Source organism: Bos grunniens, chromosome 2 (assembly GCF_055505025.1).
Source record: "Bos grunniens cultivar Pamir isolate PY7600 chromosome 2, Bosgru_T2T1.0, whole genome shotgun sequence".
Lineage (NCBI taxonomy): Eukaryota > Metazoa > Chordata > Mammalia > Artiodactyla > Bovidae > Bos > Bos grunniens.
Window position 1 is genome coordinate 53778948 of NC_141166.1, and position 13413 is coordinate 53792360.

At 35.8% G+C, this 13413-nt stretch overlaps 1 pseudogene; it reads left to right on the top strand.

The window, feature by feature from the left end:
• Positions 1–7696: 7696 nt before the first annotated feature.
• Positions 7697–12221, top strand: LOC147378108 (3-ketoacyl-CoA thiolase, mitochondrial pseudogene; annotated as a pseudogene).
• The last annotated feature ends 1192 nt before the right edge of the window (positions 12222–13413 follow it).

Below are 13413 nucleotides of genomic sequence, written 5' to 3' on the forward strand. Positions count from 1 at the left end.
GGGCATACACACTGAAGAAACCAGAAGGGAAAGAGACACGTGTACCCCAATGTTCATCGCAGCACTGTTTATAATAGCCAGGACATGGAAGCAACCTAGATGTCCATCAGCAGATGAATGGATAAGAAAGCTGTGGTACATATACACAATGGAGTATTACTCAGCCATTAAAAAAATACATTTGAATCAGTTCTAATGAGGTGGATGAAACTGAAGCCTATTATACAGAGTGAAGTAAGCCAGAAAGAAAAACACCAATACAGTATACTAATGCATATAAATGGAATTTAGAAAGATGGAAACAATAACCCTGTGTACGAGACAGCAAAAGAGACACTGATGTATAGAACAGTCTTATGGACTCTGTGGGAGAGGGAGAGGGTGGGAAGATTAGGGAGAATGGCATTGAAACATGTATAATATCATGTATGAAACGAGTTGCCAGTCCAGGTTCGATGCACGATACTGGATGCTTGGGGCTGGTGCACTGGGAAGACCCAGAGGGATGGTGTGGGGAGGGAGGAGGGAGGAGGGTTCAGGATGGGGAACACATGTATACCTGTGGTGGATTCATTTCGATATTTGGCAAAACCAATACAATATTGTAAAGTTTAAAAATAAAATAAAATTTAAAAAAAAAGAAAGAAAAGTAAAAAAAAGAAAAAAAAAATAAATTACCAAAGAGAAAAGCAAATAAGAAGAGCCCTATCAGTGTTAAATTCTATAGCTAGCAAAAACATTTTTCAAAAATGATGAAGAAAAATAAAGACCTTTTTGGACATATAGAAATTGAAACAATTAATCACCAAAGACCTGAACTATAAGACATGTTAAAAAAAATCTTCAGCAGAAAAACCCACTCAGACGAAGTCTAAACCTACATAAGGGAGTAAAGTTCACTGAGAAAAGGTAAATATGTGGGCAAGTATAAATGACTTGTTTGTCATTTTAATCTGGGATTTCTTTGGAAGGAATGATGCTAAAACTGAAACTCCAGTACTTTGGCCACCTCATGCGAAGAGTTGACTCATTGGAAAAGACTCTGATGCTGGGAGGGATTGGGGTCAGGAAGAGAAGGGGATGACAGAGGATGAGATGGCTGGATGGCATCACTGACTCCATGGACGTGGGTCTGAGTGAACCCCGGGAGTTGGTGATGGACAGGGAGGCCTGGCGTGCTGCGATTCATGGGGTCGCAAAGAGTCGGACACGACTGAGAGACTGATCTGATCTGATCTGTCATTTTAATAGTTATCTTCAAAGACAACAGTTAAAACACAAATATTAACAATATATTGGGAGGTTTATAACATATGTGAAAGTGAAACATTTGACAACACAAATAAGTATGCCGGTGACCTATAAGAACATAAGTTTATTATACCATATGTAATATATTAGTTCAAAATAGAATGACCATCACCACCTAGTTAAAGTCATATGTCAATTCTAAAACAACTATTGTTACCAATAATTAAAAACCAACAAAGGAAGAAGACAGAAACATATGGAAAAGAGAAAAAAATACATAGAATAATAGAAAACAAATAAAAAATAATAAATGCAAGCTCAAATATGCACTATAATGTGATATATAAAATTACATCAATAATTCTATTAAATGTAAATTATCTAAATACCCCAACTAAATGGAAGAGATTTTTATATTATATACAAAAAAGAAAGACACCCATCATATATTGCCTATATAATCTGCTTTAAATATAAATATACAAATAAGTTACATACTTAAATATAAAGATATATTATAGCATCTTAATGCTAAGCAAAATACTAAAACAAAAATGTTAATATTAGACGAACAGACAACATATATCAGCTGGGATAAACAGGATAATTTTATACTGAGAGAACATCCATTTTGACATATATCATTTTGACATATCATTTTGACATAACAGTCCTAAATGATTCTACACCAAATTAAAGAAATTCAGAATACATGAAACAAAAAGTGATAGAACCACAGGAAGACATAGACTCATTCACAACTTTCATCAGAGGTTTCAACATTCCTCTGTTTCTATTTTTATTACAAGTGCATTAATTTTTTAAAACTATTGATATTTCATGGGCAAAAGAAAAATAAAATTATATGTTAGAAATTATCTGTTATACATAATATATATAAAATCTGTAGATTATGTAAATTATCTATATTTTCTTTATTGTTTTTTCTGCCAAATTTGGAGAATATTAAAATCTAGAGATATCACTGTAGTTAATTAATTTTAACAAATTCTATTAAACTCATTCTAAATTACCTGAAGTTAATACACTGGAAACACTACTTTTATTACTGATGAAGAGCTAAGGTAAGAGTAGGTCTTGATGAAAAATCTGAACTAGACTGTTAACAGAGCTCCATAGAACAACAGTGTCAAGCTAGGAAAAATGTCCCTTTACCAAAAAATAAATCTGCTTCTGGAGGGAAGAGAATGAAATTCGTGTTTTCTGTGAGTAGGTAGTCTCCACAGGGCATACAGAGTTGAGTGAGCTTGCCTGTTCTTCTGTTGTCAGATTTGTATGTCAAAAAAGCCACAACATCTTTCCTGAAACAGAATTAAGAAAAGGGCCAGAATGAGGCTGGAAGTGCTGCACTTATCAGCTTTATCAGCATGAAGAAAAACATCAACAGTGAGTGTGACGTACTTTCTGTTTAAATGGATTTTCCAAAATGTTTACCATTAAAATGTTATTGGAAATTGGAGTGCTTTTCCATTATCAAAATATTTTAAAATATGATAATTAGTATTAGGAGTTAGGTAAATAACCCAGATCAGATTGGCATACTCAGTTTGTGTTTACACCATAAAATATTCCTCAAATTTTCTGAATATATCTAATTCAAGTAAACTGCTAGAAACACCATCTAAAAATACAGATGTCAATCACAGATGTTTTATTTTTCCATAAAATATTCAGGAAAAAGGTACACACATTGAGTCAGTAAAATGTCTTTCAAGCAAATATCTGCTGGGAGTTTTTGTAATAGACGTTCTGTAAATAGAGAATGCTTTGGAAAGTAATCATTTTAGTATATTAATCAGTAAAGTGTATGTGGCATTTTGATGAGATTTAATTTGGAGTGTAATGTGCATAAAAATTTACCCCAGACACACAGAAAAATGTAGCAAATCAAATTTCCCTTTTAACTAAATGTATTGGAAAATAGTGGGGCATCAATATGTAACCTCCTTTGAAACCTGAGGTGAATATTTACAAAAATAAAAAGGAAACATGAGGAAAACCATTGTGAAGGCAGAAGCATATTAGTGACCATTCTATGAAAAACTGAACAAAATACAAAACATAGGTTGCAAAGATTCACATGAAATCCTGGAGGATTTTGCATACTCTAAGTCATGGGCATTTGCCCTTTCATCATTGTCTTGTCTGTATTCCATAATGGAGCAGTGGCTATTCTTTGAAACACTCAATCCACCAAAATAATCCAATGCTTCGTTTTTCCTGTGTTACCATCAGTTTTCAAAGATGATATTCAACAATGTTAAGAGTCAAATTAAGACCGAAAATGCGTGTCAGTTTTGTTGAAAATACATAGAATGGAAAAAGATAGAGGTGGAAATGAACCAAGTGTTCAAAACTGTTAAGGATAAATGGGAAACACAATCAAAATCATAGAGAAGAGAAAAAGTAAATGAGCTCTCTTAATATGTGAGGCATAAAAAAATGTTGCTTGTGAATTATTTAAGGATAAAGTTCAGAAAGATAAAACATGCCAAATCTGATATACAAGGAACATAATCAAGGAATTTTTACTTAATTGAGAAAAATAATTATGTGATTAACCTTTCTTTTTGCCAAAAGACTATAATATACCATAAACTTACACACATGGCTCAGTGGTAAATATACCAGCCAAGCAGAAAACACAGATTCAATCCCTGAGTTGGGAAGATCCCCTGGAGAAGGAAATGGCAACTCATTCCAGTATTCTTGCCTGGAAAATCTCATAGACAGAGGAGTCTGGCAAGCTACAGTCCATGGGGTCTCAAGAGTTGGACACAACTTAGCAGTTAAACCACCACTGCTAGTATTTAGAAACTATGATCTGGGTCTGAGTTTGTAACTGTTTCTTGACTGTCATTGCTTCTAGCACATCTGAGAATATAGAACCAGGAAGTAAGGTCTCACAAACTGTTTATCTTCTTCAGCAAATCCAATTAGAAACTGGATTTTTTTTTGTCACTCTTCCATATCAACCACTTTTTCTTGGGCACCTTTTAGCTTATTTCTGTCCTTTTTTGAATACTACTCCTTTTCTTTAAGACCCTTTAAAAGCTTTCATTGCTATTTTTTCTTCCTTGACATCTTGTCTTCATTCCTGATACAGGTAAGATAAAGCCGAACCTGAATAACCAGGTATATTTGCAAAGGCTTAGAACATGAAGTAATTACATGATTTCTTCATGAATGATAGGGGATGGATTTAAACCCACGCATAACGACCCAGTTAATAATTTTCTCTGCTTAAAGAAAAGCATTTCAAAATTTAGTCATACTATGAGTTGAATAACAAGAAGATGTTGGACTCCTAAATCCCAGTGCCTTGTTTAGAAATAGAATCCTTGTAGATGTTCAAGTTAAGATGAGTTCAGTAAGGTGAGCTCTAATCCTGTATGATTGTATCCTGGAAAGAGGGGGAGATTTTAATGACATAATGTAAATGCTTGTCTAATGGGAAAAACTTGGCAAGCCAAGGGTTTAGAGAGAAGTGCACACCTCAGTTATTTTGACAGTAAGTGTTTCTAAATTTATTTTTAAATTTAATTTGGTTTAATTAAATGAAAGTTCTCTCTTGGCTCTGTGTACATACAGGTGGGAATCAAGGAAGGTTGTTTATTCTTTGGTTCTACATATAAAATTTTCATGCTGAGGTTACTTCTGTATTTTAAAGATGAACATTAAAAGTGGAAACAGTACAGAAGTACTGTATAAAAGGGGAATAAAATGTTCTTTAATTCTTAGGGAATTGCTTTCCTATTATTTTCATTTTTCCAGTTTTAATAAAATATAACATCTTTGACTTCCAGGATTTAAATCAAAGTTTTTTTTTTGTTTAATGTTGAAAATAAATATTTTCTTAAATTCACTTATAAAAACTAACCTGTTTAAATTTATTGAGGTCTCAGAAATCTTAAAGTGCCAATAAATTTGGTGAAAATCCACCAAGGAATGGATCCTGAAAAGATGTAATATATTTATTCTTTAAAATACCTCTTAGTATCATTCTTAGTTACTTTGATGAAAATAAGGCTTAGAAAGATGTAATATTTTCATAACAAAAGTAACCTAAAGTTATTAAACCATATTAGACCCTATGATTCCATGTCTTTCATCCCTTTACTCAAGATTAAGCTCTTTTTTTCTTCTTAGTTACTTGTCAAATATCTATTATTACACTGATATGCAGCTCAAATTTCATTCCATTTTTATGCTTTTCTGGTTACTTCTTCTCCCACCTTCCCATTGCAGAGCTCAGTACTCAGTCTGAGTTCTTATTCTATCTCTGCCTATAGCTTACTGGCGGTGTTCAGGTCAGAACTATATGCAAATATATCTTTCTCCATTGATAAAAATGTATTTTAGGGTAATAAATTTCATTCTGGTTTTCTTTTTATTTTTAAGATGTATCACAGTGGCCCATGATAGTCTGTCTACAGAGGGATGTTTACTAACTGAATTAATAAAGTCATGTTTTGTTACATATTAGCCAAAGGTCACAAATCATTTTAGATACTTCACTCATGAGCTTTTTTATCCCTCATAGTTAGATCATTTGTATGTCTTGGAGTTCCCACAACAGTCCTATTTTATTGTTTTATTAAAATATAGTTGATATATAATATTATATAAGTTACACACATAAACATAGTGATTCACAATTTTAAAAGTTATACCTTATTTATAGTTATTATAAAATATTGGCTGTATTCCTCATGTTGTACAATATACCCTTGTTACTTATTTTATATATAATACTTTCTACCTCTCAATCCACTCTCTATCTTTCCCCTCCCTGCTTTCCTCACCCCACTGACAATCACTATTTTGTTCTCTATATCTGTGAGTCTGTTTCTTTCTTGTTATATTCACTAGTTGGTTTCACTTTTTTAAAATCCATATATAAGTGATGTCATACAGTATTTGGACCCTCTGAGTCCATTCATGTTGTTACAAATGGCCAAATTTCATTTTTTATGGCTAAGTAGTATGTCATTGTATACATATATATGACATCTTCCTTATCTATTCATCTGCTTCTGTATCTTGAGGATGGTAAATAATGCAGCTGTGAACATTGTGGTGCATGTACCTTTTCAAATTAGTACTTTTGTATTTTTCAGATATATACCCATAAGTAGAATTGCTAGATCATATGGTAGTTCAGTTGGTGTTTTGAGAAACTGCCATACTGTTTTCCACAGTGGCTGCACCAATTTACATTCCTACCCAACAGTGTATGAAGGTTCCCTTTTCTTCACATCTTTTCCAACATGTGTTATTTGTGGTCTTTTTGATGATTGCTATTCTGACAGGTGTGAGGTGATATGTTACTGTGGTTTTAACTTTCACTTATTTTAACAATGTGACTGTAGTAACTGGAGAAGGGAATGACAAACTACTTCAGTATTCTTGCCTTGAGAACCCCGTGAACAGTATGAAAAGGCAAAATGATAGGATACTGAAAGAGGAACTCCCCAGGTCAGTAGGTGCCCAATATGCTACTGGAGATCAGTGGAGAAATAACTCCAGAAAGAATGAAGGGATGGAGCCAAAGCAGCTGGGAGGGATTGGGGGCAGGAGGAGAAGGGGACGACAGAGGATGAGATGGCTGGATGGCATCACGGACTTGATGGACATAAGTCTGAGTGAACTCTGGGAGCTGGTGATGGACAGGGAGGCCTGGAGTGCTGCAATTCATGGGGTCTCAAAGAGCCGGACAGGACTGAGCGACTGAACTGAACTGAACTGAACTGAACAATGTAAAGCATCTTTCGTGTGCCTGTTGGCCATCTGTATGTCTTTGACAAAGTGTCAGTTAGGATTTCTGCCCATTTGTTAATCAAGTTGACTGCATTTTTTTGATGCTGACTTGTATGAGTTGTTCATATATTTTGAGTATCAAGCCATTTTTGGTCTTATCAATGGCAAATATTTATCCCATTCAGTAGGTTGTCTTTTTGTTTGCTGATGATTTCTTTTACAGGGCAGTCTTGGTTTATATTTATTATTCTGGCATCCTGTCTGCCTTGGGCTTTGTTTCTTTACAGATTTATCATTTTTAAATGAATTGTTATTATTAATAATTACTTTAAGGTAAACTGGATAGATTGGATGGGCTTTCAGTTTGTATTTCTGCTTTAAGCTATGGTTTCATCTAGTTTGAGTCATCATCTTTTAGTGTGTGAGATATATGACCATGAATTGTGTCCTCATGTTAGCCAGTTATTACATCTGAAAGATGAGCAGCAATTACTCATTTCTCTCTTTCCATCTTCTTATAAATGAAACAATGAGCACTTCCCTTTAAAAACAACATGATGATAAAATCTTGTGTGCTGTAAGGGAGGCAGTTTGGGAGAGCTAACTTTCTCTGAAATGGGGGGAGTGGAAAGTGTAGCTTCTTCTGGCCACAAAGTTTACAAGTATGGCGTCATCAGCAGAGCTGTGATTTTTGAAGCCAGTGCTTGATCTTGGAAAAGTCCATGGATAGGAGTGACCTGTGATTAATTGATGTAGTAGCTTAAACAATATTCTAGGTCTTGATTTCTGTCTGATCTTATCTTAACTTGTTTCCAGTGAGTAGGAACAATTACCCTCAGACTCTCTTTATGGTAGCAAGATGGCAATAGCACCTAAATTTCTAGTTCAGGAGAAAACGATCTAGGTCTTATAATACTTCCAAATTTTCTGACATTCATTCAATAGACAGGCTCTGGACATTCATCATTCAATATGTTGTTTGATTCCACTTATGCATGCTACTCTTCCGAAAGAATCCAGGGGCAAATTCCCATGGAGACTTTAAAACTAACCTCAAATAATATATAGAAGGAGAATGGATATAAAGTAGCAAATAAAAATATCTGTGACTCTGAGACCCTGGAATGTACTATACACTCTAGATGTTCTATAATTATGTTTTACTCTTTTCTCCGATAGGTAAGGCCGATTGTATAGGCATGCTCCCCAAAATCTGCTTACAAAATCACTTTTAATCTTTCTGAAAACAGGTCAAATTTTCAAAACAGCTTAATTCAAGATCTAAAACCAGGCTTATCCTATTCACCAGCTTAAACAACCAGCTTCCCATAATATATTCACAGTTTCCAGACCTTAGTTTTGGTTTAAAATAACAGTGCACTACAGTCCATGAGGTCGCGAAGAGTCAGACACAACTGAGTGACTTCATTTTCACTTTTCACTTTCATGCATTGGAGAAAGAAATGGCAACCCACTCAAGTGTTCTTGCCTGGAGAATCCCAGGGACGGGGGAGCCTGGTGGGCTGCCATCTATGGGGTTGCACAGAGTCCGACACGACTGAAGGGACTTAGCAGCAGCAGCAACAGTGCCCATTTGGGAAAAAAAAATAATATGGTGGCTTTTCTACAAGCTCTTTGAACTTTCTTTTAAAAATTTTGGCATATTTTATCATCTATTAAATAAATGTTACATACTGAGATGAGACTGTTAAAAGATTGAAAATGAAGTGAAAGTATTGCTCAGTCATGTCCAGCTGTTTGTGACCCCGTTGGCTGTAGCCTGCCAGGCTCCTCTGACTGTTGAATTATCCAGGAAAGCATACAAGGCCTGTGTAACCATTTCCTTCTTCAAGGAATTTCCCCTACCCAGTGATCAAACTCATGTCTCTTGCATCTCCTGCATTGACAGGCAGATTCTTTACCATCTGAGCCACCAAAGAAGCCTGTTAAAAGATTAAATAGGGGTAATTAGTTGGAAAAGAGGGGAAAGAAAAAAAACAAAATTATAAAGTAATCTTATTTTACCCAATAATGCCAAACACTGAATTTAAAAAAAATTGTAAAAAAAAAAATATTACCTATAGTGTTTTTGCTCTTCTGGAGAGAGATTCAGCTGAGAATAACCTCAGGAGGGTGGTCTATTGACCTCTAAGTCAAAGCCTGACTTCAAGTTAGAGAAAACAGTTTAGAATAAACAAAGTTTGCCAGGCAAAAATGGGAGAATGCTACTAGTTTTCCTTCCATGGCTTCCTTTTTATATACTTTTTTAAATCTTTGGAGAAACATTTTACAGTTCTTCTCCCTGTAAAAGTGATGTTTGAATGTATTCTACAAAAGTTGCAAAGCTGGTAACTCATAAAATATTCCTGAGGTTGGCAAGTTTCACAAGATGAAAGGTTCACACAGCTCTAACAAGTAACTAAAAAGGAGACTGGAGTAGTGTGCACCAGCACAGCAGTTTAAAGTCCCAGGCTGGATACTGGACTGCAGTTTGAATCTTTATCATGATGCCAAGAAGATAAATAACATACCCAACATGCTTATCCATCACTGGTGTGTTTAAACATAATTGACCTTACTACAAAATAATTTAAATATGGATTAAAACATCCCTATTTTTTCTATTTTTCTCAAAAGAAGATGAAAATTCTACAATGAAAAGGATTTTCACATTTATATTTAGCTCATTTTGCTTTAGCTCGAAAAACAGGTCTCTAGTTTCTGCCAGTGCTTGTAACCAAGGAGAATGATTACCACATGCAGGTGTTACTGATTGGTTGAAATCGAAAGCTGCACAGATTGACTTGGAGGCCTGAACCGATCTCTCTATCCTCTAATCTCCATTTACTTCTGCCAAATGCCATTAGAAAGCAGTCAGATCCGTTTTGACTGACAGCATAGCTAACAAGTATGATTGGTGTTTGTGGAGGAAATATATCTACCTTATATACATATAAATTAGATGACTAGTAAAAGGCTAGTTATAAACATATTTTACCCATCTTCAGTGGGCCTGATGTTGAGAATTCTGCTTTCTATTCTTAATTTGCCAAGCTACTTTGCAGTAGTATCTGAGGTAAAAAAAGAAGATATATATATAAACAAATTACAGCAGCCACAGAAACCCTCCTATCTAATGGATAGACATTAAGATTTATGACATAAGGCTGTAAAATATTTTCAAATAATTATAAGCCCTTGCAGATAATATATACAAGTTTTAATAACTGGACTGTATCTTCATTTATAGAACAAATAGAAGCTCTCTTAATATGTCTTCACATAAATAATCTTTGAGACTAATTGAAGGCTTCAGTTCCCTTTTGAAGATATACTGACTGAATAACTGTGGCTAGTAAGTGTCTCCCTCTTTTGTTCCACACCAGCTGCACTGCTTAGTTTATCTAATAAAACCATTCTTAGATGTTGTGGACAAGGCCTTAGGATGTCTTTTATGTAAAATGTGGAACACAAATCAGTAAACTAAGTTTCGAAGGAAGGCTTTGTCCTTACATCATAACGTGCCTGTATATGTTTTAATTTGAAATAAAATTTTAAGATATATGTACACTTTTAATTTATGGTTCCTACTTTAACCTACTTTTTCAATTAACTTACCAGATAACTGTTCCAGTCAAGTAATATAAGATGGCTCTAAAACTATATAGTATAGAAATATTATGAATGCAACATGAAACATACAACTTTTCACACATAATATAGTGATGACACTGAAAATTGTTTTATCTGAGAATATTTTAAACCTATATCTTCATTTCTTCTAATTCAGAATTCTTTTAGCTTAGAAACTAAATATAAAGAAAATTTCTAATGCAAATACTAAGAGCATAGGGGAGATTAGCATTATATTTGCCAAGTTTTTAGAGGCAGATTAAAACTTCTACCTAAACTGCCCATTGCATCAAATGATATTATCCTCTCCTGAATTTGATTAACAAAAATTCTACTATTAAAAATGAATTCCATTGTTTTGTAAGACTTTCTTTCACAAATGAAGACTAATCAGAGCTTCACGTTGGTGAAAGTACTGGGAGAGGTGTGTGCCCAGAGGGGATGGAAGCTCCATACCCACCTCCCTGATCTTGTCCTGTGCTTTCTTCTCTTTGTCTGTTCTTGAGCTGTATTCTTTAAAATAGCCTAGCAAATAGTTTTTCAGATGCTGCATACTTGGCAAGGCATGTCAGTTTGATGTGGATGTCCCCAAAGAGACCTCAGCTCTCACTGCTAATAGGCTCTGTGGCTCTGGTTTCCAGTTCATTGTATATGGATGTCAGGAAACGTGTGTAAAAATAGCTGAAGTTGTCTTATGTGGAGGGGCCAAAAGCATGGCTCCCTACTGTGTCAGAAATGTATGTATTATAACCAAGTTGGGATCAGATCTCAAGCTGGAAGATTCTTTGTGAGCAGCATTAACAGGGCAACGTGTCCCAGTCCCCACAGGAATTGCTGCAGAGAATCTTGCTGCAAAACATAAAATAAGTAGAGAAAAATTTAACAAACACCCTGCAGTCACAGCAGAGGTGAAAAGCTGCTAATGAAGCTGGCTACTTTAATAGTGAGATGATATCAGTTTAGATAAAGACAAGGACAGGAGCAAGTAATGAGTAACGCCAAGTAATGAGCAGGCTTAATACCAATGAGCCCGGTGCAGTTAAATAAGCTTCCTCCAGTTTTAAGGAAGAAGGGACCATCCTTGTCCCATCCCTGTCCAAGAAGGGACATTCCTGTAAGGAATGTATCAGAAATATCTGATGCTTTCATAGATAGTGAAGATACTATCAAAAAGTATAACTTCCCACTGGCAAGAACTGTGAGCTATTTTGTATCTGGACGTGACTTCTCTATTGTAGATATTGGTCTTTTCCCTGCCTGCAGTGGGGGCACTAAAGAAAAGAAGACTGAGTCTTAAGGACATGGATTTGGTGGAAGTGAATGGAGATTTTGCTCCCCAGTACTTGGCAGTTGAAAAGAGCTTGGATTTCAACCCAAGTAAAACCAATATAAATGGAAGAGTCATTACTTGAAATCAGCCATTGGCAGGATCTGGATCAAGAATTATTGCACACACAGTTCATGAATTAAGATGTAGAGGTGGAGAATATGCAGGGGAATCAGCTTACATTGAAGGTGGCCAGTGCATCACACTCGATATTTGGAACTCAGACTGAAGAAACCAAGGAGCCCACAATAGTGCAGTTACTTTACTTGGCTTGTTGTGGTTCAGTCACTCAGTTGTGTCTGACTGTTTGTGACTCCATGGACTCCAGCACACCAGGCTTCTCTGTCCTTCACTATCTCCCAGAGTGTGCTCAAACTTATGTTCATCTAGTTCATCTCATCCTCTGCTGTCCCCTTCTCCTCTTGTCTTCAATCTTTGCCAGCATCAGAGACTTTTCCCATGAGTTGGCTCTTTCACATCGAGTGCCCAAAGTATTGGAGCTTTAGCTTCAGTATCAGTCTTTCCAATGAACATTCAGGGTTGATTTCCTTTAGGATTGACTTGTTTGATCTCCTTTGAAGTCCAAGAAACTCACAAGAGTCTTCTCCATCACCACAATTTGAAAGCTTCAATTCTTTGATGCTCAGCCATCTCTACAGTTCAACTCTCACATTCATACATGGCTACTGGAAAAACCATAGCTTTGACTATATGGACCTTGTTGGTAAACTGATGTCTCTGCTTCTTAATATGCTGTCTAGGTTCATCATTGGAGATGGCGATGGCACCCTACTCCAGTACTCTTGCCTGAAAAATCCCATGGACGGAGGAGCCTGGTAGGCTGCAGTCCATGGGGTAGCGAAGAGTCGGACATGACTGAGCAACTTCACTTTCAGTTTTCACTTTCATGCATTGGAGAAGGAAATGGCAACCCACTCCAGTATTCTTGCCTGGAGAATCCCAGGGACAGGGGAGCCTGGTGGGCTGCCGTCTATGGGGTTGCACAGAGTCGGACATGACTGAAGCGACTTAGCAGCAGCAGCAGCTGGTTCATCATAGCTTTAAATTCCAAGAAGCAAGCATCTTTTAGTTTCATGGCTTCAAAAAGCAATTTCACTTAATTACTTGACTAGGCTACATTAAAACAAGGAAACTTCAGAGCAGCTGGTAAAACTGGTTATGCCCTGCCACTGAAACAGTGAGTGAGTGTGATCCAGGGTGACGAGGTAAAGATGTATTCATCATGAGTATGAGCTCAGGCAAGAAATAAATTTTCTCAAATTTGCACCAAGTATGTATTTCTGAACTGAATTTTTATTATAGAATGCCCTAAAAGAAATCACATCCTGGACAATAACCACCACACATGCTTTAGATCATATGATTGCAAGGAAATTGAATAAATGTAGTCTTAATTTCCA